This window comes from Neofelis nebulosa, chromosome 7 (assembly GCF_028018385.1).
Source record: "Neofelis nebulosa isolate mNeoNeb1 chromosome 7, mNeoNeb1.pri, whole genome shotgun sequence".
Taxonomy (NCBI): Eukaryota; Metazoa; Chordata; class Mammalia; order Carnivora; family Felidae; genus Neofelis; species Neofelis nebulosa.
The window spans coordinates 34,035,278-34,061,727 of NC_080788.1; the positions used below are offsets into that span (position 1 = coordinate 34,035,278).

A 26,450-nucleotide genomic window follows, 5' to 3' on the forward strand; every position below is an offset into this window, starting at 1 on the left:
CGAAATGGCAACTTTGGTAAAATTTTTGTGAGAATAGGGGCGCCTGGGTGGCGCAGTCGGTTAAGCGTCCGACTTCAGCCAGGTCACGATCTCGCGGTCCGTGAGTTCGAGCCCCGCGTCAGGCTCTGGGCTGATGGCTCGGAGCCTGGAGCCTGTTTCCGATTCTGTGTCTCCCTCTCTCTCTGCCCCTCCCCCGTTCATGCTCTGTCTCTCTCTGTCCCAAAAAATGAATAAAAAACGTTGAAAAAAAAATTTTAAAAAAAAAAAAAAAAAAAAAAAAAAAAAAAAAAAAAAAAAAAAAAAAATTTTTGTGAGAATAGTTCGGCAGAACTCAACAAAATTTAAAACACACATGACCACAGAGCACCTGGGTGGCTCAGTCAGTTGGGCATCTGACTTCAGCTCAGGTCATGATCTCACGGTCCGTGAGTTTGAGCCCCACATCAGGCTCTGTGCTGACAGCTGGGAGCCTGGAGCCTGCTTCGGATTCTGTGTCTCCCTCTCTCTCTGTTCTCCCCTGCTTGTGCTCTGTTACTCTGTCTCTCAAAAATAAATAAAGATTAAAGAAACCAATTTTTAAATGCAAATGACCTAAGATAGGATCTAGAGATTCCACTTCCAGGAACCTACTCTGCAGAAATATGTAAGTGTAGAAGGGGAAGGAGAAGAAATTTTACATGCACATTATTTGGAAAAGCAATAAGGCAAAGATAACCTACCTTCTTCCAAGGGGGGGCGGAATGCCTATAAATTATGCCATATCCATACTTAGAACATTATGCAGCAATTAATAAACAAAAAGAAAATAGGTCTGTACGCATGCACATGGAAGCATATCCATGACACATCACTAAGTGAAAAAAAAAAGCAAGTTACTGAGCAATGTGTAATATTTTTGAGTTTAAAAAAAGGTAAAGTTCTATGATATATTCAATACGTAATAAAATGTTTAAAAGGATTTATATTAAAGTTGCTCTGAAAAAGAAAAAAATAAATAAAGCACCTCTGGAGAGTTACCACCCTTGAGGGAGGCGCTTATTTGGGAATGAGGTGAAAATGTGTTTTTTTCTGTACTGTATTACTTTTGTAACAATCAACTATAAACAGTATAAGTCTTGCTTCTCAAACTGTAGTTCACAAAACCAATCACCTGAGAATCTGTTAGAAATTCAGAATCCTAAGTCTCAATCCACATCTACTGAATCATTTCAACCAGACTCTCAAAGGTTCCTCTCACAGGTTCCTGAAGTGATATATATGCATAGTGAAGTTTGACAAGCACTGATACAAGCTACAGGAAGTTCTGAGAGTTCGTTATACTATCTTAAAAGGTTTCATTTCCAGGGGCGCCTGGGTGGCGCAGTCGGTTAAGCGTCCGACTTCAGCCAGGTCACGATCTCGCGGTCCGTGAGTTCGAGCCCCGCGTCAGGCTCTGGGCTGATGGCTCGGAGCCTGGAGCCTGTTTCCGATTCTGTGTCTCCCTCTCTCTCTGACCCTCCCCCGTTCATGCTCTGTCTCTCTCTGTCCCAAAAATAAATAAAAAACGTTGAAAAAAAAAATTAAAAAAAAAAAAGGTTTCATTTCCATTTCTCCTTAATTTTAATTAAATACTTGATTTCTTTTTAAGAAATTATCATGTAAAGGTTGAACATCTGACTTCAGCTCAGGTCATGACTTCATGGTTCGTGAGTTCGAGTCCCGCATCAGGCCCACTGCTGTCAGCAGGGTCTCCTTAAGATCCCCTGTCCCCCTGTCTGCCCCTCCCCCACTCATGCTTGCTCTCAAAAATGAATAAACATTTTGAAAAAAAGAAATTATTGGGGCGCCTGGGTGGCGCAGTCGGTTAGGCGTCTGACTTCAGCCAGGTCACGATCTCGCGGTCTGTGAGTTCGAGCCCCGCGTCAGGCTCTGGGCTGATGGCTCGGAGCCTGGAGCCTGTTTCCGATTCTGTGTCTCCCTCTCTCTCTGACCCTCCCCCGTTCATGCTCTGTCTCTCTCTGTCCCAAAAATAAATAAAAAACGTTGAAAAAAAAAATTAAAAAAAAAAAGAAATTATTATATGCAATTCAGGTATAATTTTTCTTCTCTTAAAAGATATAGAAGTATGTTGAGAGCTTTATACTAAGAATCACTAAAAAGCTGCAATATAATTAATGCTTAATAAATGACATTCAACAGAATAAATTATTTATGTATCCAAAGTTCACACAGCACCATATACAAAATGGAAGAGTAGTATCTGTCACCAAAAGATGCTCTGGATTTTGATTATTCAGGATTTGATGAAGGGTATAAAAACCACTAAATAGATATTCTGAGCAAAGGGGGAATTAATAAAAGGAATTGAGTGCTTGATTTGTAGATGGACTGGAGGAGTGGGCAGTACAAGAACGACACCAGAATACTATACAACTGAGTCACAAGGAGCTCTTCCTGCAAAAGCCACCAATGGAACCACTAAATTCAAGAATGGGAGATGATCCAAGGATTAGAAAGATAGAGTCAGGAAGTCATCATTACCACTGCCACGAATGACTCTAGATACCCAAGAAGCCAGGTGATGTACAAAGCAAAACAGAGTCTATCTGCTGCCTTTGCCACAAATGCCTCTGGATAATGCAGAAGAATGGCCAATGCAATGCTACATTTCTGCTACTGCAAAAAAAATCTCATATCCTTACAACTGCAGGAAAAAAAAAAAAAAAAGGAAAGAGGAACAGCAGAAAAAAGAAATAGTTTTTGGCTTTCTAGCCCAACAGAGCCAAAAAGGTACTTCACAGAATTGAGGAAGACCATCACAGAATTCCCAAATGGCTTAAAAGCTGTATGCATTTAAAACAAATGTACAACTGGGGTGCCTGGGTGGCTCAGTCGGTTAAGCGTCCGACTTCAGCTCAGGTCACGATCTCCCAGTCTGTGAGTTCGAGCCCCGCGTCGGGCTCTGGGCTGATGGCTCAGAGCCTGGAGCCTGTTTTCGATTCTGTGTCTCCCTCTCTCTCTGCCCCTCCCCTGTTCATGCTCTGTCTCTCTCTGTCCCAAAAATAAATAAACGTTAAAAAAAAAAATTTTTTTTTTAAATAAATAAAACAAACGTACAACTAAACAACACTAATCCTCAAAGTTTCCAGTTTCGAATACTTACTTTTAAGCTACCCTCCAAGAAGGAAGGTAAAAGACAAAAGTAAAATGTTGAAGGTCATGTTGTTAGGAGACTTTCCCATTGAAGACGCTGCTTGGAGATTACTTCAGCAAAAAGTTCACAATTTCACTCACTACCCTTGGACATTAATTAAAATAAAAATTTAACACTGACAAGTTTTGACCAACTACATAGAATTCTGTAGATCCATGACACTTAACTTGAAATTGTGCTGAGGTATGCATTTGAACTCCACATGTAATCCTGTTGTACCCAAACTTGCTAATGAATACATTTAGCCAACTACCAACAATAACATCTCAAATTTGGCTTTGCTGTTCTTCACCTGCCCTTGTACATGCATATTATGAAGGCAATTACTTCCTTCTATGTCATCTTAAATTTGGAGAGCCAAGACTTCACCTCTAGAGAATGTCAAGAGTTTAATCAAAATTTAGTAAAAGAAATGTTTCTATTAATAGAAAAAAGGATACTATCACTGTGTGTATCATTTGATTTATTCTGTATTCAACCGCAAATGCAAGTGGGGCATGTGATGGAAGGGATATATCTTATGTAAACAGTATAAACAATGTTAGGTAAAACTTGTATTTTACATCAGAAAAACAAACTGAAGGCTTTACATAGCACTATATGCTTTTAGCATCTAGTTGATGAACAGCCAAGTCACTTCCAACAAATATAACCCTAGTTTTAAACGTTTACCATTACATGAAGCCCCATTCAAGGCAAGATTTTCTTGGGTCTCAGTCTCCTAACTGAAGGGGAAAAAATGCCCATACTCTTTGAGAGGAAGAAAAATTCCTACAGATAAAAGGGTAAGAATTTAAAGGAAAGTCCAAGAACCAGGTAACTCCCAATTCCAAACTACCCTGGCATAACAGCTAATTTAAACCACAAATGAAAATTCTATATAGTCCACTTTATGTTACTTGACTATTTTTGCAGTAATTCAGAATTGTTAGAGAATTATTTAAGAATCCTCTGAGTTATCTATTCACAAGTTCACCTCTGGGTTCCAATTGTCAAGCCCAAAGTATTAGCATTCTATACATAGCTACTGTGGCACCAATGAAAATGTTCCACAAACACACAACCAAAACGTTTTGAGTGACTTCAATGTACCGCACTTAACACAACCACTAGGCATCTCCAAACTACCTGAAGATGACATACAAAATTGAATTCGTTCTGTTAAGTGAACTGAATATTGTTAAGAAGTGTTGTATATAGTTTTCTCTTCCTTTGGAGGCACTTCAAAAAAAAAAAAAAAGATACACATTCCCAACTATTTCTTAAGAACAAATTTTAACAGTACATAATTTGAACTAGTACTTCCTCCTTTCTTATCATAGCAACTCAAAATACCTATTGATAAGTGGTAGGATTCTGACTAACAATTCACAATTTCTTTTTTTTTTTTAATTTTTTTTTTTTAATGTTTATTTATTTTTGAGACAGAGAGAGACACAGCATGAACGGGAGAGGGGCAGAGAGAGAGGGAGACACAGAATCGGAAACAGGTTCCAGGCTCTGAGCCATCAGCCCAGAGCCTGACGCGGGGCTCGAACCCGCAGACCGCGAGATCGTGACCTGAGCTGAAGTCGGACGCTTAACCGACTGAGCCACCCAGGCGCCCCACAATTCACAATTTCTTAATGACACTCCATGTATGTATAGATGGCATACAAAAATTTGTACAATATAAACACAAGTGAGATTCTCTGAAAACCATAGTGCTTATTTAAAAAGTATGGGGGTTTTAATTTTTATCTCAGAAAGATCTTACTTTAAAAAAGCCACTGTAAATTTCTTTAAAGCTCAAGAAGTAGCCATAAATTCAAATGATCTTGAAATAGACACATACATACTCCTGTATCATTTAAAGAAAGTTTTATAACCAAGCTATAACAGGCCATGTACATCTGCAGTACATTTTCTTGCCAATTATTCTCAAAAAACACAGGCTCAATGATTAACAATCATGACAAAAGGAACACATGGCATATACAACCGGAATCATCCTCTTTTCGTGAAGCTTATAATGAATACCTAGCCTAAGAACACTTCTACATATACTCGCTGAAAGGATTTTAGAGAATGAAGATCAGTGCTCACTGTGGCAGCACATATGTTAAAACTAAAACAATACAGAAATTAGCACGGCCCCTGTGCAAGGATGCCATGCAAATTCAGGCAGTGTTCCACATTTTTGTGTCAAAGAGTTGGAAGATCAATTAAGGAAGAATTTTCCTGATTGATTAAAAATAACTTGGTTATGCTCACCTACTCCTGCTAGAAGTTTACCCAGTATATTAACATAGTGCACAATAAAAACAAAAAAGCCAAATAAGTAATTAAATAATGACAGTATCACTAAATGTGGATCTTTAATAATGGGGTTGAACTGAATCACTGTTTAAGCATTTTTTAAATTTAGTGTATGTGCATAGTTTTAAAAGTTAATTATAACCTCAAAGTTTAACAATCCTCTCTGCCACATCTCAGTCAATACTGATTTCCAATGCTTTGAAGCAAGTATTTTAAATTCTTTTCACTGTTCCTTCTAGTACTTTTATCCCAAATAATATGCTTTCTCAGATAGTTACTATCTTTCTATTTTAGATATCATCTATCACAATGTTCATTGATGATGATTTTGCACTCTTACATGCACCTTCCCTCCAGTCTTTCTTGTGTAGTTTTATCATCATTTTTATTTAAGCCACTATCCATTGTTTGTAACAATCACCTAACAGGAATTCCAGAAAGAGAGGAGAGGGAAGAAAATTACCAAAGCAGTATTATAAGTTCATTTCTCAAAGCTTTAAAAGGACACAAATCTGAGGGTGCCTGAGTGGCTTGGTCAGTTAAGTGTCCAGCTCTTGATTTCGGCTCAGGTCATGATCTCATGTTGGTGAATTCGGGCAACTAGCCCATTTGGGATTCTCTCTCTGCCTCTCTCTGCCCCTCCTCCCACCCATGTGCATGCATTCTCTCTCAAAAAAAGTAAATAAACATTAAAATAAATAAAGGACACAAATCTTCCAGTTAAAAGGGTCCACTAAGGCCCAACACAATGAAGAGACTTGAAACAACCAAGAATAAAGAGAAAAGGCTGAAACTTTAAAAAAAAAAAAAAAAAGAAAAAAGAAAAAAAAAAGTCATCAAGAAACAAGAACCAGACTGGTATTGGACTTATTAGCAACATTAAGTGCAGAAGGCAGTTATCTTTCATCAACATTCAATCCAGACTTTTCCAGCTAGCCCATCTAGCAACCAAATTTGAAGACAAATTAAAGATACTATCAGGGCCACAATGAGTAACATCATAAAGTTACATGGGAGTTAAATTAAGGATGTAGCCCAGCAAAATTAGATTAAATCAAGAAAAGACACAAGTCTAAGAAAAAGGGTCCAATTCAAGAGTTAGTGGGAAGAGTTAGTGATTACAACAGCAGGATGGAGGGCTCCAGAAGTGTAAATACAATCCAAATGACCTTGATATCAGAAGCATTGTTCTCGGGAAGGTCCAGAGTATTTGGCATTAAGCCTGTTTAAAAAAAAAAAAAAAAAGCATAATAATCGTAATACACTATTTGGGCTGTCATAAAAACAAACACTGTTCAATAGTGTCATTTTTTTTTAATTTTGAGAGAGAGCAAGAGCAGGGGGGAGGGGCAGAGAGAGAGAGAGAGAGAGAGAGAGAGAGAGAAAATCCCAAGCAGGCTCTGCACTGACAGCGCAAGGCTCAATCTCATGACCCTGGGATCATGGTCTGAATGGAAACCAAGAGTGGGACCCAACTGAGCCACCCAGGCACCCCTCATCACGAGTTCTTAATATACGATTGTTACCTTGGCTCTTTTCTACAACTTGCGATTTAAAAAAAGTCATTTTGTTTTGTGATCATAGTCAAGTCTTAATTTGCTCATAGCTTGATTTTTTTTTTCTTGAAGTGACACTTGATGGGGCGCTTGGGTGGCTCAGTCAGTTAAGCGTCCAACTCTTGGTTTTGGCTTAGGTCATTATCCCAGGGTCGGGGGATTGAGCCCTGCATCAGGCTCTGTCTGCACTGACAGCATGAAGCCTGCTTGGGATTCTCTCTCTGCCCATCCCTCACTTGCACTCTCTCTCAAAATAAATAAACATTAAATTAAAAGACAGTTCAGAGAAATGTTAAATTAAAACCAATAATGTTTTATCAGACTAATGAAAAATTTAAAGATTCTTAATATACTGTGTCAGCAAAAGAGCAAAGAAAATGACAGTTCACACACTACTGGCTAAAAGATAAACTCAATAACCTTTGAAAACATTCCATCTTATTTATAAAAACTATGAATGTCTATACCCAAAGTCCAACAAACCCACTTTGGAGGTTAGGTTAGGTTAGGTCAAGAAAGTAAAAGGAAGGGAATGATAGGAAGAAGACACACAATACGAGTGAACAAAATGCCCAACAATAAGAAAAAAGATAAACTGATATGTCCCTATTAGAAAATACTGTACAATTTTTAAATCCACAGTAATACTGAAGGAAAAAATAGCAACTTACAGAATAAACTGGAGCAGGAAGCAGGAAAGAGCACCAATATAACATTATTTTTCTTCTAAAATAAAATACATTTCAACTTTGGATTCGTGTTTATTGACATAAGAACACTATTTAAATTTTTTTTAATGTTTTTCTTTTTTTCTTTTTATTTTTTTGAGAGCGAGTGAGAGAGAGTGTGAGCAGGGAAGGGGCAGAGAGAGAGGTAGACAAAGAATTCGAAGCAGGCTCCAGGCTCTGAGCTGTCAGCACAGAGCCCAATGCAGGGCTTGAACTCGTGAACTGCAAGATCATGACCTGAGCCGAAGTCAGAGCCCAAAACGCTACTAAAAAAAAAACAACAAAAAAAAATCAAATCTTAGCAATGATCTAGATCCAGTTAAACAGTTCCCATCTTCACACCCTTACTAACAATCCCTTTCAAAGAAAACATTAATAACCAACATGCATCTTAAAAGGGGAAAAGCAATCCCTATCAAAATAACACCAGCATTCTTCACAGAGCTAGAGCAAACAATCCTAAAATTTGTATGGAACCAGAAAAGACCCCGAATAGCCAAAGCAATCTTGAAAAAGAAAACCGAAGCTGAAGGCATCACAATCCCAGACTTCAAGACGTATTACAAAGCTGTAATGATCAACACAGTATGGTACCGGCACAAAAACAGACACTCAATAGAACCCAGAAATAGACCCACAAACATGTAGCCAATTAATCTCTGACAAAGCAGGAAAGAATATCCAGTGGAATAAAGACAGTCTCTTCAGCAAACGGTGCTGGGAAAACTGGAGAGCAACATGCAGAAAAATGAACCTGGACCACTTTCTTACACCATACACAAAAACTCAAAATGGATGAGAGACCTAAATGTAAGAAAGGACGGGGCACCTGGGTGGCAAAGTCGGCTGGGCATTCGACTTTGGCTCAGGTCATGATCTCATGGTTCATGAGTTGGAGCCCCGCATCAGGCTCTGTGCTGATAGCTCAGAGCCTGGAGCCTGCTTGGGATTCTGTGTCTCCCTCTCTTTCTCTGCCCTTCCTTGCTTGTGCTCTCTTTCTCTCTCTCTCAAAAATAAATAAACATTTAAAAAAATTAAAAAAACAAAAACAAAGTAAGAAAGGAAGCCATCAAAATCCTAGAGGAGAAAGCAGGCAAAAACCTCTTTGACCTTGGCCTCAGCAGCTTCTTACTCAACATATCTCCAGAGGCAAGGGAAACAGGAGCAAAAATAAACTATTGGGACCTCCTCAAAATAAAAAGCTTCTGCACAGTGAAGGAAATGATCAGCAAAACTAAAAGGCAACCGACAGAATGGGAGAAGATATTTGCAAATGACATATCAGACAAGGGTTAGTATCCAAAATCTATAAAGAACTTATCAAACTCACCCTAAAAACAAATAATCCAGTGAAGAAATGGGCAAAAGACATGAATAGACACTTCTCAAAAGAAGACATCCAGATGGCCAACCGACACATGAAAAAATGCTCAACATCACTCCTAAGGGAAATACAGATCAAAACCACGATGAGATACCACCTCACACCTGTCAGAATGGCTAACATTAACCACTCAGGCAACAACAGATGTTGGTGAGGATGTGGAGAAAGTGGTTCTCTTTTGCACTGCTGGTGGGAATGCAACTGGTACAACCACTCTGGAAAACAATATGGAGGTTTCTCAAAAAATTGAAAATAGAACTACCCTATGACCCAGCAATTGCACTAGCAGATATTTATCCAAGGGATGCTGTTTTGAAGGGGCACATGCAACCCAACATTTATAGCAATGCTATCAACAATAGCCAAGGTATGGAAAGAGCCCAAATGCCCATTGACTGATGAATGGATAAAGAAGATGTGGTATATATATACAATAGAGTATTACTCATCAATCAAACAAACAGAATAAAATCTTGCCATTTGCAACTATGTGGATGGAACTAGAGGGTATTATGCTAAGCAAAATTAGAGAAAGACAAATATTATATGACTTCACTCATACAAGGAATTTAAGATACTAAACAGACGAACCTAAGGGAAGAGAAGCAAAAATAATATAAAAACAGGGAGGGGGACAAAAACGTAAGAGACTCTTAAGTATAGAGAACAAACAGAGGGTTGGTGGAGGGGTTGTGGGAGGGGGGATGGGCTAAATTGGTAAGGGCATTAAGGAATCTACTCCTGAAATCACTGTTGCACTATATGCTAACTTGGATGTAAATTTAAAAATTAATTAAAGAAATAAATAAAAGGGGGAAAAAAACTAAAAACTAGAAGTTACTTTTGAAATGTCAACAGTGGCAGAGCCAGAATTAGAATGAACCTAGTCTGCTTTATATTAGTTTGCTTTATATTAATCCAGATTTGACAGTTTTAAAGAAATTATAGGCTCGTGACAAATATTCATTTTAATATTGCCATACAAGGTAAGCAATGATTTATGCTCTCTTTAGACTGTGAAATACATAAAATACATTTGGAAGAAAGGACTAAGTATGGAATAAGAGAGTAAAAAAGTTAACTAAAAAGGATTCCAAGACCAAAAAGAGCCATCTTAAATACCAAAACATCTTGTTTCAACACAATTGATTCAAAAAACCTCTACTATGGTATACCATGAAACTTTGAAATACATTTCCACATTTAAGAGAATGCAGACTAGTTCTCCTCAATATAATATATAGTTTATTAAGTATTAACTACTAACCTCAGCCTTTTGGGCCAGAATTTAGGCAGCAGATACTTAAGATCTTAGGTTTTATAGTCATTTTGAAAATCCAGCAATCTTCTCTCTGTCCCAAAAATAAATAAAAAACGTTGAAAAAAAAATTAAAAAAAAAAAAAAAAAAAAAGGGGCGCCTGGGTGGCGCAGTCGGTTAAGCGTCCGACTTCAGCCAGGTCACGATCTCGCGGTCCGTGGGTTCGAGCCCCGCGTCGGGATCTGGGCTGATGGCTCAGAGCCTGGAGCCTGTTTCCGATTCTGTGTCTCCCTCTCTCTCTGCCCCTCCCCCGTTCATGCTCTGTCTCTCTCTGTCCCAAAAATAAATAAAAAACGTTGAAAAAAAAATTAAAAAAAAAAAGAAAATCCAGCAATCTTCATTGAAAACCAGATACAAACCTGTATCTGCCTTTTCATTTGGGAAGCCTTAAAAAGCACTGTATTAACCTATTTAGAAAAACAGAGCCCCTTCCTTTTAGAAGTATATCAACAAAGAAAATGATGCACATATCTGTATCATGCAGCTAACCCTACAATCTTACTTTGTCAGCCAATACTAGAGTAATTATAAAGAAGCAACCTAATACTTTACCTTCGATGTAAGCTTTCCATTTCTCTTTCTTCAAACATTTGCATTATATTGCCTGAGTTCTTAAAATTTGCCTGTGATTTTGTCTTGGAATTCAGTATAAAAAAACTGTTGCTCTCTCATTCTAATATAGCATTTAAAAAAAGAAAGCCAGGTACTGGTATTGTAATTGCTATCATTTTGCAAGCAAATGGATACAAATATCTAAGCAAATGGTACAAACATTTAAATAGAAATGTTTAAACTTCCTTCCAGAAGTTAAGCCTGGAAGATTCAAATTATTTCCATCAAAATATTCCAGAATCAGATATATATTAATGTATATTTTATACATATACACACATGGCCAGATCAATCTAGCTTTCCTCCTTTTCCTCCCAGTTTTACAAATGGGTCCTCTGTCATCATAGTTTCTGAAAATTAACCAACCAGGTCCATGAATCAAGCAAACAGCATGAATACCCTCCATTTAATCATTTCTTCTATTATTTAGCATTAAAAAACAACAACAACAACAAAAAAGACAACGGCACACACCAATTTACTATTGCCTAAGTGCCAAGTAAGCTTCTGGTTTAAAAAACACAAAACTGTACCCTTTATAAATGGATATATCAAGTCTGTCATGTCAGAACAGGCTTGTCCTCAAGAGGCTTGTCCTCAAGATTTACAGGATAAATGGTAGGCCCTTAAAATAATGAGGTACTGGACTTGCTGCCAAGTGTGCTTGCACATATGTGTATTTAATGGTCCTTTAATGACTTGTCTTTGGAATGATTCTGTCCTACCTTTGCTGCTGCAGCCCGCCTGTCCTTTGCATCACTGAATTCATACTTCTGGAAGTACCCAATATGCACTGTAACAGACAGATGGACAGATCAATGGGCCACAGCGGCAAAGGCCAGATAGACAGACTTGATAAAAATTAAAATCAAGGTATATAAAGGGAAGGGGGAAACCAGAAGAAAACATATCTATCTATATTCTATAAGCAAAATGCCTGAACTTCAGGTCTACAGTCCTCCCAAACACATACCCAAATAAACTAAATTTTGATTTCTTTTCTTTCAAGTAGAAATAGTACCACTGCAGTAATCAGTATTTTTAATACCATTAACAGTTACAGATATGGCAAGCACTTCTGTAACCATGCCACACAATTTCTTCACAGGCTGCTCTTTAATACACAAATTATCACATCCAAAGACATTTTATACCAAAATTAATATGGCAATTATTACATGTAGAAAATTTCTCTAATACCAAAGTCTACTAGAATCACAAAATAAAACTAATATTTCAGCATTTTACCATTCTACCTTTCCCTGTCTTCCTATGTAAAAATGGTTGCTAACACCACATCTAGATAACTTTGGGTGCTTAAAAGAATATATGATAGTGTCATTTAGGCCAATTACCAAGATTTGGTAAAACATTTATATACAAAACTACCATCAGTATCTTTAAAATCTATGTAGAGTCCTCCGGTTACTTCAAGTCCATACAAACAAGTATTCACACTTCAAGAAGTTTCTAAAAGTTATTTTTTAAAACACACCTTAAATTCCCAAAATGCTAGCTTGCTTAAGTAACCTTCATTAAAAGCTTAGATCCAGAGGTGCCTGAGTGGCTGTTAGTTAGGCGTCCAACTTGATTTTGGCTCAGGTCATGATCTCACAGTTTCTTCATAAGTTCGAGCCCCACGATGGGCTCTCTGCTGACAATGTGGAGCCTGCTTGGGATTCTCCCTCTCTTTGTGCCCCTCCCCTGCTCGTGCTCTCTCTGTCTCTCTCAAAATAAATCAATATACTTGAAAATAAAATAAAACAAAATAAAATAAAATAAAAGTTTAGAGATCCATGTAAAAAGCCACTTTAATTTAATCAGACATTTTATTTTGCATACATCTAAAATAACATGGATCCATTCTCCATGTTTAACAAAGACTGAAGAAAAACACTTCCCATTTTCAATGGGTCTAACCATTTATACAATTCTTACTGTAACCTCTCAAAAAAATAAGCAGGTAATTAAACATGATAATCAAATGTAATGCATGATCCTATACTGGAAGAAGAGAAGTTATAAGATGACATACTGGACAACTGCAGAAATGTCAAAGTGGTGTGTATATTATTAATATTTTCTAGGGTAACATTATTCAGATATAATTCACACACCACTTTGAAAATTTACTTTCAAAGTGTATAATTCAGTAGTTTTGATTGTATTCAGAGTTGTGACACACAGTTCTATCAGCCATTAATTTTAGAACATTTCATCACCCCAAAAAGAAACGTCATACCTGGTAGCAGCCACTCCCCATACCTCCTTCCCTTCCCCAACAGAGCCTCTGACAACCACTCATCTTTTTGTCTCTGTGGATTTACCTATTTGGGATATTTTATAAAAATGGCATCATAAAGTATGAGGCCTGTTGTGATGTTAATTTTTTCATTTTGGGGCTCATGGGTGGCTCAGTCGATTAAGTGTCCAATTTTGGCTCAGGTCATGATCTCGCAGTCTGTGAGTTCAAGCCACGCACTGAGCTGACAGGATGGAGCCTGGAGTCTGCTTCAGATTCTGTGTCTCCCTCTCTCTGCGCCTCCCCCTACCCCGCTCAAAAATAAACATTAAAAAAAAGGGTTTAAAAATTTTTTTTCCATTTACTTTGCTTATCTAGGAAAGTCAACAAGCTGAGAGCTTACCATGGACATCAAATAAGTCTGTTTTATTGAGGGAATGGAGAGGAACAATCAATCTAGAAGTTAGTTAAATGAAGGCTGCTTAAAGCTTCAACTACACTATTTTTCAACTACTCATTTTACAGATAAGGAAAGAGCATCTATTAAAATAAATGACACCGGGGCGCCTGGATGGCGCAGTCGGTTAAGCGTCCGACTTCAGCCAGGTCACGATCTCGCGGTCCGTGAGTTCGAGCCCCGTGTCGGGCTCTGGGCTGATGGCTCGGAGCCTGGAGCCTGTTTCCGATTCTGTGTCTCCCTCTCTCTCTGCCCCTCCCCCGTTCATGCTCTGTCTCTCTCTGTCCCAAAAATAAATTTTAAAAAAACGTTGAAAAAAATAAATAAATAAAATAAAATAAAATAAATGACACCAAGTTATACAACTGATAAAAAGCAAAGCTGGACCTGAACTTAGTTCTTTCTATATATGATGCCAAAGACTTAACCACTAGCTCTTTTGTCCTGTTATAAAATTTACCAATTCCTACTGATTCCACACCCTAATTCCTTGAATGTCTATTTCAACCTTGCTAACCACATCATATATTTCTTGCTCAAACTATTTTTAATTTTTAAAAATGTTTTACTATTATTTATTTTTGAGAGATAGAGCACAAGCAGGAGGGGGGCAGAGAGAGAGGGAGACACAGAATCTGAAACAGGCTCCAGGCTCTGAGCTGTCAGCACAGAGCCCGACGTGGGGCTCGAACTCACAAACCGCGAGATCATGACCTGAGCTGAAGTCAACCTGAAGTGGTCGCTCAACCAACTGAGCGACCCAGGCACCCCTCTTGCACAAATTATTGAAATAGACTTCTCACTGCTCTCCTTGCTTCCTAATCTCATCCTGTTCTCATTTATTCCCTATACTGCCAAAGTGGTCTTTCTACACACTAATCCCACATTAATTTGTTTTGCCAGGTCCTAGGGGATAAATGCATCTCATTTAGAACTATGCTAAAGCCCTTCATAAATTGCCTACCTGTCTAGCCCAGCTCCTACCACACTACTTCCCATACCATACCATTAACAGCTTCTGCCTTTGCACATTCTATTCCTTCTATTCCTCTGGCTGGAATGCCTTCTCCAATCCCATCCACCTAGTGAGCTACTACAATTCATTTTGCAAAATCTAGCTTTAGATCATTTTCCACCAGGATTTGTCAGTCCTTACCAGAAAAAAGCATTAAACAAACATTCCTTCTCTGACCTTGTATGTCAGTGATATGCTGCACATATCACTGTATTGTAACTTATTTATACATGCCTCTTTAAAAAGTTGCCCAGGGGCACCTGGGTGGCTCAGTCAGTTAAGCTTCCGACTTCGGCTCAGGTCATGATCTCGTGGTCCGTGAATTCAAGTCCCCATAAATCCAAGCCCCGCATGGGGCTTTGTGCTGACAGCTCAGAGCCTGTAGCCTGCTTTGGATTCTGTGTCCCTGCCTCCCTCTGCCACTCCCCCCAGTCATGCTCTCTCAGAAGTAAATAAATGTTAAAAAAAAAAAAAAAATTTTTTTAATAAAATAAAATAAAAAGTTGCCCAGTATTTGTATTCCCCCAGCACAGCTTAGCAGCTCAAGAAATATCAGTTGGTAAAAAATCAAGTACTCAATTTATATAATGTTCTAAATTAACTGAAGCATTATTTTGAAGAACCCATTAACCTCAGAGAATATGCAATGGGAAAAAGACAGCCTCTTCAACAAATGGTGTTGGTAGAGCTGGAAGGCTACATTCAAAATACTGACCACTGGCTTACATCATACACAACAAAGATAAATTTATAATGGATTAAGGACCTAAATGTGAGATCTGGAACCATAAAAATCCTACAAGAGAACACAGGCAGTAATTTCTCTAATCTGGGATGTAGCAACTTTATCTAGATAGGTCTCCTAAAGCAAGAGAAACAAAAGCAAAAATAAACTATTGGGACTACACCAAAATATAAAGTTTCTGTACAGCAAAAGAAGGAAACAAAACTAAAAGACAACCTACTGAATGGGAGAAAATATCTGCAAAGGACGTATCCTATAAAGGGTTAACATCCAAAATATATAAAGAACTTATATAACTCAACACTCAGAAACCAAATAATCCAATTAAAAATAGGTGGAAGACATGAACAGACATTTCTCTAAAAGAATCTAGATGGCCAACAGACACAGGAAAAGATGTTCAACCCAATTCACTATCAGGGAAATGCAAATCAAAATACAATGAGATATCACCTCACACTTGTCAAAATGGCTAAAATCAAAAGCACAATAACTGGTGTTGGAGAGGATGTGGAGAAACAGGAACCCTCGTGCACTACTGGTAGGAGTGCAAACTGGTGCAGCCACTCTGGAGAACAGTATGGAGGTTCCTAAAAAGTTAAAAATAGAATGACCTTATGGTCCAGTAATCACACTACTGGATATATATCCCCAAAATACAAAAATACTCAAAGAGATACATGCAATCCCTATGTTTACTGCAGCATTATTTACAACAGCCAGATTACGGAAGCAGTCCAAGTGTCCTCTGATAGATGAACGGATAAAGATGTGGCATATAATACACAATGGAATATTATTCAGCCATAAAAAAGAATGAAATCTTGCCATTTGCAACATGGATGGAGCTAGAGAGTATAAAGCTAAGTGAAATAAGCCAGTCAGAGAAAGACATAACATATGGTTTCACTCATGCGTAATTTAAGAAACAAAACAAAAAAGGAAAAGCAAAGGAAAAAAATTTTAAAAAGGAGAGCGAGATAAACCAAAAAATAAACCCTTAACTACAGAGAACAGACTGATGATACCAGAGGCGAAGTGGAGACATGGGCAAAATAGGTGATGGAGATTAAGAGTACACTTGTCATGATGAGCACTGAGTAATGTATAGAATTGTTGAATCACTATATTGTACACCTGAAACTAACATTAACACTGTATGTTAACTATACTGAAATTAAAATAAAAAACTTAATAAAAAAATTTTTAAAGTACATGTGTGAGGCCGTTAGCAGGCAAGAAACACGTAGGCATTCCTGAAAAATTTGTTCTCAGCACCCAGAATTCCTTCCTACCCACTCCAATCCCATAATTTAGAAAAACAACTGCCCCTACTCCCAAATATCCTAGGGTTCTGAAGGCATTTTAATTGAGCAATGACCTTAAAAGACACAGTGTCAAAAACGTGAAGGTCCAATCCCAGAGTGGATGAACTTTTTCCTTAGCTTATGGCTGTGTCCACATCCTTATCATACCCGAACTGTGGTTCTTCAACTTTTATCACAATACAGTAATTTGGAACAACAGTTTCATCTACATGGCTGATATCACACTATAGAAATGAGTAGTTCTGACCAAAAGCCTTGCTTCTGGCGGTGCTAATCCTTTCTTAAAGCAATTGTAGGCAGCCGTCCCCCAATCAACATGGGGTAGCTAGAGCACAGAAAGCCTCCCTAGGAAGTAAGACAGACCTAGAGAGACTCCTTTTTTATCTCTCTTCAAAGATTTGTTAGTATACACTGCAATTGTTCCGCTCTGACACACAAACAAGTGAGCAAGAAAAAAAAAAGGTGTCAAATCTTTGACATTCTGGTTTAATAAAAATTAAACTGATTAGATTCACTCATTAAACAAATAACTATACAATCACAATCAAAAGTACTCTACAATTGTAGGAATTTAAACATTTATACATGTGCTTTGTTTTCATACATTACATTTTCCTCAAAAGTATAGTTGAATTAGAATGCAAAGAACTGGAACACAAGAAGCCCTGGCTAGTTGGGTGGCTGCAGAACACGAACACGAACGAACGAACACACACACACACACACACACACACACACACACACACACACACACACCTTAAAAGAAAAAGAAAAAGAAAAAGGGGCGCCTGGGTGGCTCAGTTGGTTAAGCGGCCGACTTTGGCTCAGGTCATGATCTCGCGGTCCGTGAGTTCGAGCCCCGCGTCGGGCTCTGTACTGACGTACTGACAGCTCGGAGCCTGGAGCCTGTTTCAGATTCTGTGTCTCCCTCTCTCTGACCCTCCCCCGTTCATGCTCTGTCTCTCTCTGTCTCAAAAATAAATAAACGTTAAAAAAAAAAAAATTTTTTTTTTAAAGAAAAAGAAAAAAAAAGAATGTGGACTTGTTCCAATACCTGGAGACAGAGAAAGTGAATATTCAGGAGGAAAGCATTGTATCCTCCTAGTTCATTTTATTACCAAAAAAGATGGGCAGGAGATGAGCTTTTACCCTGTTTCAGTTTTCACAGGCTTTTGCAGATCTAAATATTCCAAAGTGCTTACTACAAGAGATGCCCTAGAATACACAGTGCATTTTTATGTTCTTAAATTAATAAAACAACTTTGTAGACAGGAAAAAAAAAAAAAAACATTTAGGGTCTCAAAAGGAGGATAAAAATCAAGTTAGGAGAAGGGTAGAGGTTCTACTTTTAAGAGAAAAGTATTAGTAAGAATGAAGACATTAATTAAAGTGATCGCTTCTTTTTTTTTTTTTTTTTAATTTTTGGGACAGAGAGAGACAGAACATGAACGGGGGAGGGGCAGAGAGAGAGGGAGACACAGAATCGGAAACAGGCTCCAGGCTCCGAGCCATCAGCCCAGAGCCTGACGCGGGGCTCGAACTCACGGACCGCGAGATCATGACCTGGCTGAAGTCGGACGCTTAACCGACTGCGCCACCCAGGCGCCCCATAAAGTGATCGCTTCTGAGGGAGGGAATCAGGTAGTGAATACATTAAGGTAGGAGAGTTTTTACTTCTTGAATTTTGAGCCAAGAAAATACATGCATAGTCAAACAATTTTTTTTTAATCCTAAAAAATGCCTTATCAACAGTCTTAGAATACTGAGGTTTAAATCTTTTTTATTTTTATTTTTTTAAGGTTTATTTATTTTTGAGAGAGAGACAGAGTATGAGCGGGGGAGGTGCAGAAAGAAAGGGAGACACAGAATCTGAAGCAGGCTCCAGGTTCTGAGCTGCCAGCACAGAACCCAACGTGGGGCTCGAACCCCTGAGCTGTGAGATCATGACTGGATGCTTAACCGACTGAACCACCCGGGTGCCCCTAAATTTTTTTTTAAATCAAAGGTTGTAAGAGGAGAGTTCAATTATATTGACCTCAGCATGCAACTTATTTCTATATTATGTGTTGGTTACACAGAATGAAGAAAATCTGGATTCACAGTAAGTTTGCATTGCAGTTTCAGGATACTCTTCATTTTAAACAGACCCAGAAGCTTAAAAAAGGTAGTTGAAAACATTTTATTCAGAGCTAACTAGTTAACACTGTCTAGCAACTGCCTTTATTTTTATAAATGCAGAGTCCAAGGAAATATATAGAACATAAAACTATTAATAACATCGTAACATGAAGATAAATTACCTATTGTTACTGCAAAACCTTCCAATGCCTGCAATGAGGATGTAAATAAACAGATCTGCCTTTGCCTTCTCTGGCATTTAACTGAACAGGGTGCACATGTGCTGCTGTAGTGTTCCACCTTATGTAACTTTGCTTGAGCAGACACCCACAAATCTGAATCCAAAATACCAGTGAATAATTTTCCTAATCAACAATCCATAAGAAGTAAAGCAAAAGCCTTATATCTGGATTCTACATCCCTCCAAAAAAAATGTTAGCCTGGATATAGTTTAATGCATTGGTAGTCTCCGATGTTAAATCAGTCTTTAATAAAACAGCCATCAGGAAGAAGAGTTAGAAGCAGGTAGGTTCAAGCAAAAAAAAAAAAAAAGCTACAGACAGATATTAATATATGGAAAAAGTCAAGAGACACGTGGGTAGCTGACACGGTTGGGTGTCCAACTCTTGATTTCAGGTCAGGTCATGATCTCGCGGTTCATGGGATGGAGCCTGGTGTTGGGCTCTGCACTGACATATGGAGCCTGCTTCAGATTCTCTTTCCCCCTCTTGTTTCAGGCCATCCCCTGCTAGCGCACATGCACACTGTCGCTCTCAAAATAAATGAACTTAAAAAAAAAAAAAAAAAATATATATATATATATATATATATATATATATATATGGAAAAAGTTGAAAACACAGCTGTTCAAATATGAAATGCACTCACTTCTAGAAGTGGTTGTGAGGGTTTAAGTCACTGTAAGAATAGTCTCAGGGGCTATTTAACAGGGAGCTAGTACTTAATAAGTGGTTGGCCAAAACAACCTTTAAGATCCCTTTTTAGGGGCGCCTGGGTGGCTCAGTCGGTTAAGCAGCCGACTTCAGCTCAGGTCATGATCTCGCGGTCCGTGAGTTCGAGCCCCGCGTCAGGCTCTGTGCTGACAGCTCAGAGCCTGGAGCCTGTTTCAGATTCTGTGTCTCCCTCTCTCTGACCCTCCCCCGTTCGTGCTCTGTCTCTCTCTGTCTCAAAAATAAATAAACGTTAAAAAAAAAAAAAAAAAAAAGATCCCTTTTTATCTTTGTTAATCTGACTCTGTGTGAATCAAAAATAGTGATTAGGTAAGTTTACTGCCACCTTTAATTCTTTAGCTGTTGTTTATTTGTCCTAATTTCATTCCTAAGGATGAGCAGATCTTTGTGAATTTTAAAGTCCTATTTTCACCCTTTTATCTTCATAGTAGGATGGAACGCAACATTATAAATCAATCTCCAGGCACTGCCATATATTCCAAGGACCCAGCTCGAACTATGTTAATGCAATATGAGTTGAGATGACTACAAAAAAGATAAAATATTTAGCTCCAATGGAATTGAATTACTACATTTAAAAAGCTAAGCTGGTGAATAAAATTATATACATACCTTTCTTCCCACATTAAATAACAATCTGAGGCCTACTTAAGTTTTCATTTCATAAGAACTGAAGTGATGAACAGTAAGTTGAAAGATAAAGACATTTCCTTACATAGCAGTTTAAACAGGGTCAGTAATAAGCTCCTCTGAGAACTTCACAAAAGAACTCTTATTATTGATCAAAATGAGTCGAGTCAGCTATTTTCCCGTTAAACATACCAAGCACTTGTTATCCTGTGAAATCTGTAACAATTTCACAATATTATTCTTCCAAAATTTCTTGGTGCTTCTATCACAAGGAGAATGTTGTAAGGCTTTGCAGACCACTGGTCTCAGTTTGTAATTTCATACATAAATCATGAATACAATTTTTCACAGTATAAATGCATTCTATAACGTAGGTCAAGTAGTGGAATTATTATTCAATGTTAAAACTTCGTGTTTCTAAATGCTTACACTGGGCTACAAGATAGTAAATATTGTAATAGCGATTCTGACTTGATATTTTCTTGAGGATGGTGCATTTGTAGGTTGTAAAGTTTAAAGGGGGAATGTAGTATACTTCTGACTCTGACTCTTGTTTATTATTTATTTGGATTCATAGGCCATAGCAATGAAGTCTTAAGCCAGAACCCACTGACTCAGTCTGTACAAGTCAGTCTCCTGGGGCATAGAGCTAGGTGGAGAAAAGTATAGTGGATCTAGAAAGACAAACAGAAAATATCCAGCACACAAGACAGTAACACTCACATGTTTTACATTTATACATGTTTTACATTTAATCATACAAAATTCTTAAATAGTAAGTTCCAACCCCAACTATGAAGACCTTGGCAAGTTATTAAATTCCTCTAAAGTCTCAATTTCCTTACCCATAAAATAGTAAAAATACCATCTACTTCAGAGAACAGTTGTGATGACTAACATTCTCTAAACCAGTAAAGAACAAAAATTGGAAAGCATATTAGAGAATGAGAAAAGAGCTAATTCAGTGACGTCAAGAGGAATGTGAACTGACAAACAAAAAAAACAGGTATAGTACCAAGACTAATTTTTATCAATAATAAAACCAGTAAGAAAACTCATTCATATTTAATTTTGACTTTTCAATCAATGTTTATTTATCAGCTATGTTCCAGGATCTGTGCTGGTCAATGGCAATGTCAAAATTAATACACTGATCCTACCCTCAAGGATTGCAGATCTATTTAATACAAGGACAAATCAGAGGTAAGACCTTTTTAAAAAACAGTATGTACAAAATTTTGAGACCCACTCACAGGTAAGGATTCATAGAAGAAAGGACATTTAAAGTGGGTCTTAAATGGGGCGCCTAGGTGGCTCAGTCGGTTTAGCTACCGATTTCAGCTCAGGTCATGATCTCACGGTTCATGAGTTCGAGCTCCACCATCAGGCTCTGTGCTGACAGCTCAGAGTCTGGAGCCTGCTTCGGATCTGTGATCTCCCTCTCTCTCTGCCCTTCCCCCATTCATGCTCTCTCTCTCTCTCTCTCTCAAAAATAAATAAACATTTAAAAATAAATAAATAAGTAATAAAGTGGGTCTTAATGTATAAAAGAGTTTATCAGGGGAAAGCAATAGAAGCAAAGAAAAAAGCCTTACCAAGGCAAAGAGACAAATTTCACAGGAAATATCATTACTTTGCTATGCCAAGATGAGTGCGAAGAAATGGCAGATAAGGTACATGGGGGCTGAATTATGAAAAGCATGATCTACCATGCCAAAGAATCTCGTATCATCATAATATGTGTCCTCATGTAACCTAGTCATTGCGACCTGTCGGCTAAGAAGGGCTAAGCATTATTTCCTATCCCATTTCCACCCCGTTGCTTATCACAAATAATAAAGATTTAGTATACTTTCTCAGGCTATAAACTTAGGACAAGTATGAACATTTTTGACACTGTCATAAACTGAAAAGAATGAACACCCTATAAAAAAAGGAAACATGCAGCATTCCTAGAGGAATCTGTAGGGACCATAAAATTATCACAAGGCCACACTTTCCATCAATATCACCCTTTTCATGTTCTTTTGATTTTTTTAATTTTGCCAATGAGAGAGGCTTCTAATAACTTCTAACAGCTATAACAAGACTCTACGTGTCCACAGAGAAGTCAATATTTTGCTTCTTTCCTAAAAACCAACAAATCTCTTTGGAAGGCAGGGCTTTCCTTCACCAAGCAGCAAAGATGGGGCAACACACAACAGAAGTGAAACACAGCAGGGTTCACCGGTATAAAAACAATACTTCGGAAGACAAACTGGTAAATTGTGGCATTTCTGGGTAATGGCAATACACTAAGATCCTCAACTTTGAAAACAAGGCCAGGGCAAGTCCAGAAACAGAAAATAATTAGGATCAGGCTACAGATGGATAAAAGTGAACATGAAAAGTCCTGAGTTATTATCTTTACAATCAAGTACGTATTTACCTGTCTGCTCTTCCTAGATTAGGAACCCTGGAAAGGAATGTTCTCCACTCATCTTTATATACCTACTGCCAAGCACACGTACTGAGGGAGGCATATAGATGTAAAAGGTAAGTACAGATTTGGCAGAACATGGTGATAGGAAGCTGTATAGTAGTTTCAGGAATAGTAAAATCTAAGAACAAGTTCAAGATAGTGGCATTGGAGCAGATGGAAAGGAGGCTTTGGTCTTTTAGCTTCCTATCTTGAAAGAATTCACACTAATGATGTTTTGCCACTTGTACCTGCATTTCGTAACTGGAAAAGAACTTTGGAAATCATCAAATCCAAATCTTTTCTTTTACAGGGGCAGATTCAGACTAGGGCCTGATTTAGTCTAAGGTCACACAGTAGTATATACAGGATGAGACTCTAGTCCTAGGTTATAAAGTAGAAGAGTTTTATGAAATGTGAATTAAACAGACAAAATTATTGTTATGTACTTAAGAGTTTTATAAATACTTGTTGTCTCACATATGGAAGAAGATTTTAAATACTGATTTTGGTAAATCTACCATATTATACAAAAGAAGGCTGGCTGCTCTATACCCAGTTTGGAGGGCTTTCAAGTCTACTTTTAATTACTCATTAAATGTAACTTTTTTTTTTTTAATTCTCATGATCCTGGAACTAAAATCTAGCCTTATAGCCATATCCCTATATCTTACCTTTCCTGTCTTCCACATGGTATCTGTGGTAACTAGCCTCCAAAATGGCCTCAAATGATCTTTATGTCCTGTTATTTGTTCAGACCCCTCCCACACTGGGTTCCAAGGCTAGATCATAGAAGACTTACAGTATCTGTCTTGCTACTTTGATTACTTGTTCTGAAAGAGTGATCATAAGTAGCCCTATAGAGAGGCCCGTGTATAAAGAACTGAGACCTCCTACCAACAGTCAGTGAATAAGCCATCTTGAAAGCACTTCTTCAGCACAAACCAAGCCTGAAGCCCCAGCTGACAAGATGATTACAACCTCATTAGAGACCCTGAGCCAGACCATCCAGTTAAGCAACTCAAAACTATCAGATAATAAATGTTTGGGGTAATTTGTTATACAGCAATTGATAACTAATATGAGTGACTCATCTAAAATCAATTAGCTATAATGAAAAATCATTAAAATTTTTTTAATGTTTATTTTTAAGAGAGAGAGAGACAGAGAGAGACAGAATGGGGGAGGGGCAGAGAGTGCAAGAGAGAGACACAGAATCTGAAGCAGGCTCCAGGCTCTGAGCTATCAGCACAGAGCCCAACGACGCGGGGCTCAAACTCAGGAACCGTGAGATCATAACCTGAGCCGAAGTCAGATGCTTAACTGACTGAGCCACCCAGGTGCCCCTGAAAAATCATTTTAGTATTGTAAAGTTTTACTACACAAAACAAAGAAAAGAGACTACAAGAATTTGGCTCGAAATATCCAACTAAAATCTGAAAAAAGTTTAGTAGAGCAGAAAGTTAAGACCCAGTTTCAACGGTCTCTACCAGTCTGACAGAAACCCATTTCTCAGCTTAACTTCGAACTACTCATCTGTATAATGGAAATAATACCATTTCCCTGGGATTTGTAACAAATTAATACAGGTGAAAACACCTAATATATTCTACAAATATCAGCTGTTACCACTTTTGTCTGTGAGCCTCCTCTTACATAAAAACTAGTAAGTTAGATCTTTTTTCCATCCCATTCTGTTACTTTCCCAAATCTCAGATTCCTTACTCTAATCTTTAAACTGTCATACTTTCTGGCTGGAATCCAAATTCAAAGTGCATTCTGCAGTCCACAAAGTGGCTGCTTGCTCCCATGGAATGCATGCTTCAAAAATCCTCAAGACAGGGGCACCTGGGTGGCTCAGTCAGTTAAGCGTCTGACTTCAGCTCAGGCCATGATGTACCCATGAGTTCAAGCCCCACGTCAGGCTCTGTGCTGACAGCTCAGAGCCTGGAGCCTACTTTGATTCTGTGTCTTCCTCTTTCTCTGTCAATCTCCTGCTCGTGACCGGTTTGCCTCTCAAAAATAAATAAACGTTAAAAAAAATTTTTTTTTTAAAGAATATTCATTGAGTTTTAAAATACTTATTGTTCCCCTTCTAGGGAGGAGAGAGTAGCTAAGAGGTAAACCAGTATTGCCATCTGAACTGGAAAACCCAGATAATGTCCAGAAATCATTCATCTGAAAGCAGTAGAGAGCTAATGAGACAACTAGAGGAACTAGGGATGATCTAACAAATGCAGTGGCTTTTACCTGGGAGCGCATATCAATTCTGAAAGCAAGTAGACCAATAATCTACCACAAAGGGCTACTAATGGGAGGCCGAATAGTGCTTCACCCTGCCAAGATGTTCATATCCTAATACCTGGCAACCTATGAATGTTAAATTACATGGCGAGGGGAAATTAATTAATGTTGCAGATGGAACTAAAATTGATAATCAGCTGACCTAAAAATAAAGAGATTATCCTAGATTATTCAGGTCAACCCAAAATAACCAAAGAGTCACATTCAAACTGAAAGAAGTGTAGGGAGCCTGAGCATGCAACTCTCATTCTCAGATCCTAAGTTCAAGCCCCATGTTGGGTGTACAGCTTAGTTAAAATAAATAAAAATAAAATAAAAATAAAGTGAAAGAAGGAGGCAAAGCAGAAGTGTCAGAGAGATTTGAAGATGCTATGCTGCTGGCTTTGTAGATCGAGTAAGGGGCCACAAGCTAAGGAATGCAGGTAGCCTCCAGAAGTGACAAAGTGGGTGAGAAAGCCCGGTGAGATTCACTTTGGACTTCTGACTCTCAGAACTACAGAATAATGAATTTATGCTTTAAGGCATTAAGTTTGTGGTAAATTATAGCAAAAAAAGGGAAACTAACACTGAGACTTGAGGGGGGGTGTCTCAAGAAATGGAGGAATGGTTGGTCTTTCCTTAAGGCATCTGCTCAATCCTTGGACTAAAAATAGGGCCAAGACTAAAAATCTAATGTTAAAGTCTCTGAAAACCAAAGTGGTGCTTCCAGCAGTCTAGGGAGTTGATGATTAAAGTCTGAGATCCCTAGGAGAGGGACTGCTGAGAATACAGCAGGTTCTTAGTTGAAGGGCCAGAGGCAGATTAGAGAGAGACTGAAACTGAACAGGGCTAAAACTCAGCCTGACTGGATTAAGGAGACCATTCACTCTACCCACTGAACAGAAGAATGAAAATCCTCTGTGGAGAAATCTATCATCATCCAGAATCCCTAAAATACTTTATACACAACATACAGCATGAAATCAAAAGTATGTCAAATGACATGAACACATGATCAAAAACTAAGAGAAAAAAATATATATGAAGAAACTAACAGTTACTGGAGTTAGCTGACAAAACTTGTAAGAATAAATGATTAATATGCTAGAGAAA

At 38.1% G+C, this 26,450-nt stretch overlaps 1 protein-coding gene and 1 non-coding gene across 2 annotated transcripts in view; one reads left to right on the forward strand and one right to left on the reverse strand.

Annotated features, from left to right (window-relative positions):
- The window catches only part of ARIH1 (ariadne RBR E3 ubiquitin protein ligase 1), a 123,072-nt gene that overhangs the window by 81,815 nt on the left and 14,807 nt on the right, over positions 1-26,450 (reverse strand). The gene's annotated exons all lie outside the window — the stretch shown is intronic.
- On the forward strand, positions 5,271-5,374 carry LOC131518354 (U6 spliceosomal RNA). Its single transcript, XR_009265043.1, has one exon. It is a non-coding gene; the product is annotated as a U6 spliceosomal RNA (small nuclear RNA).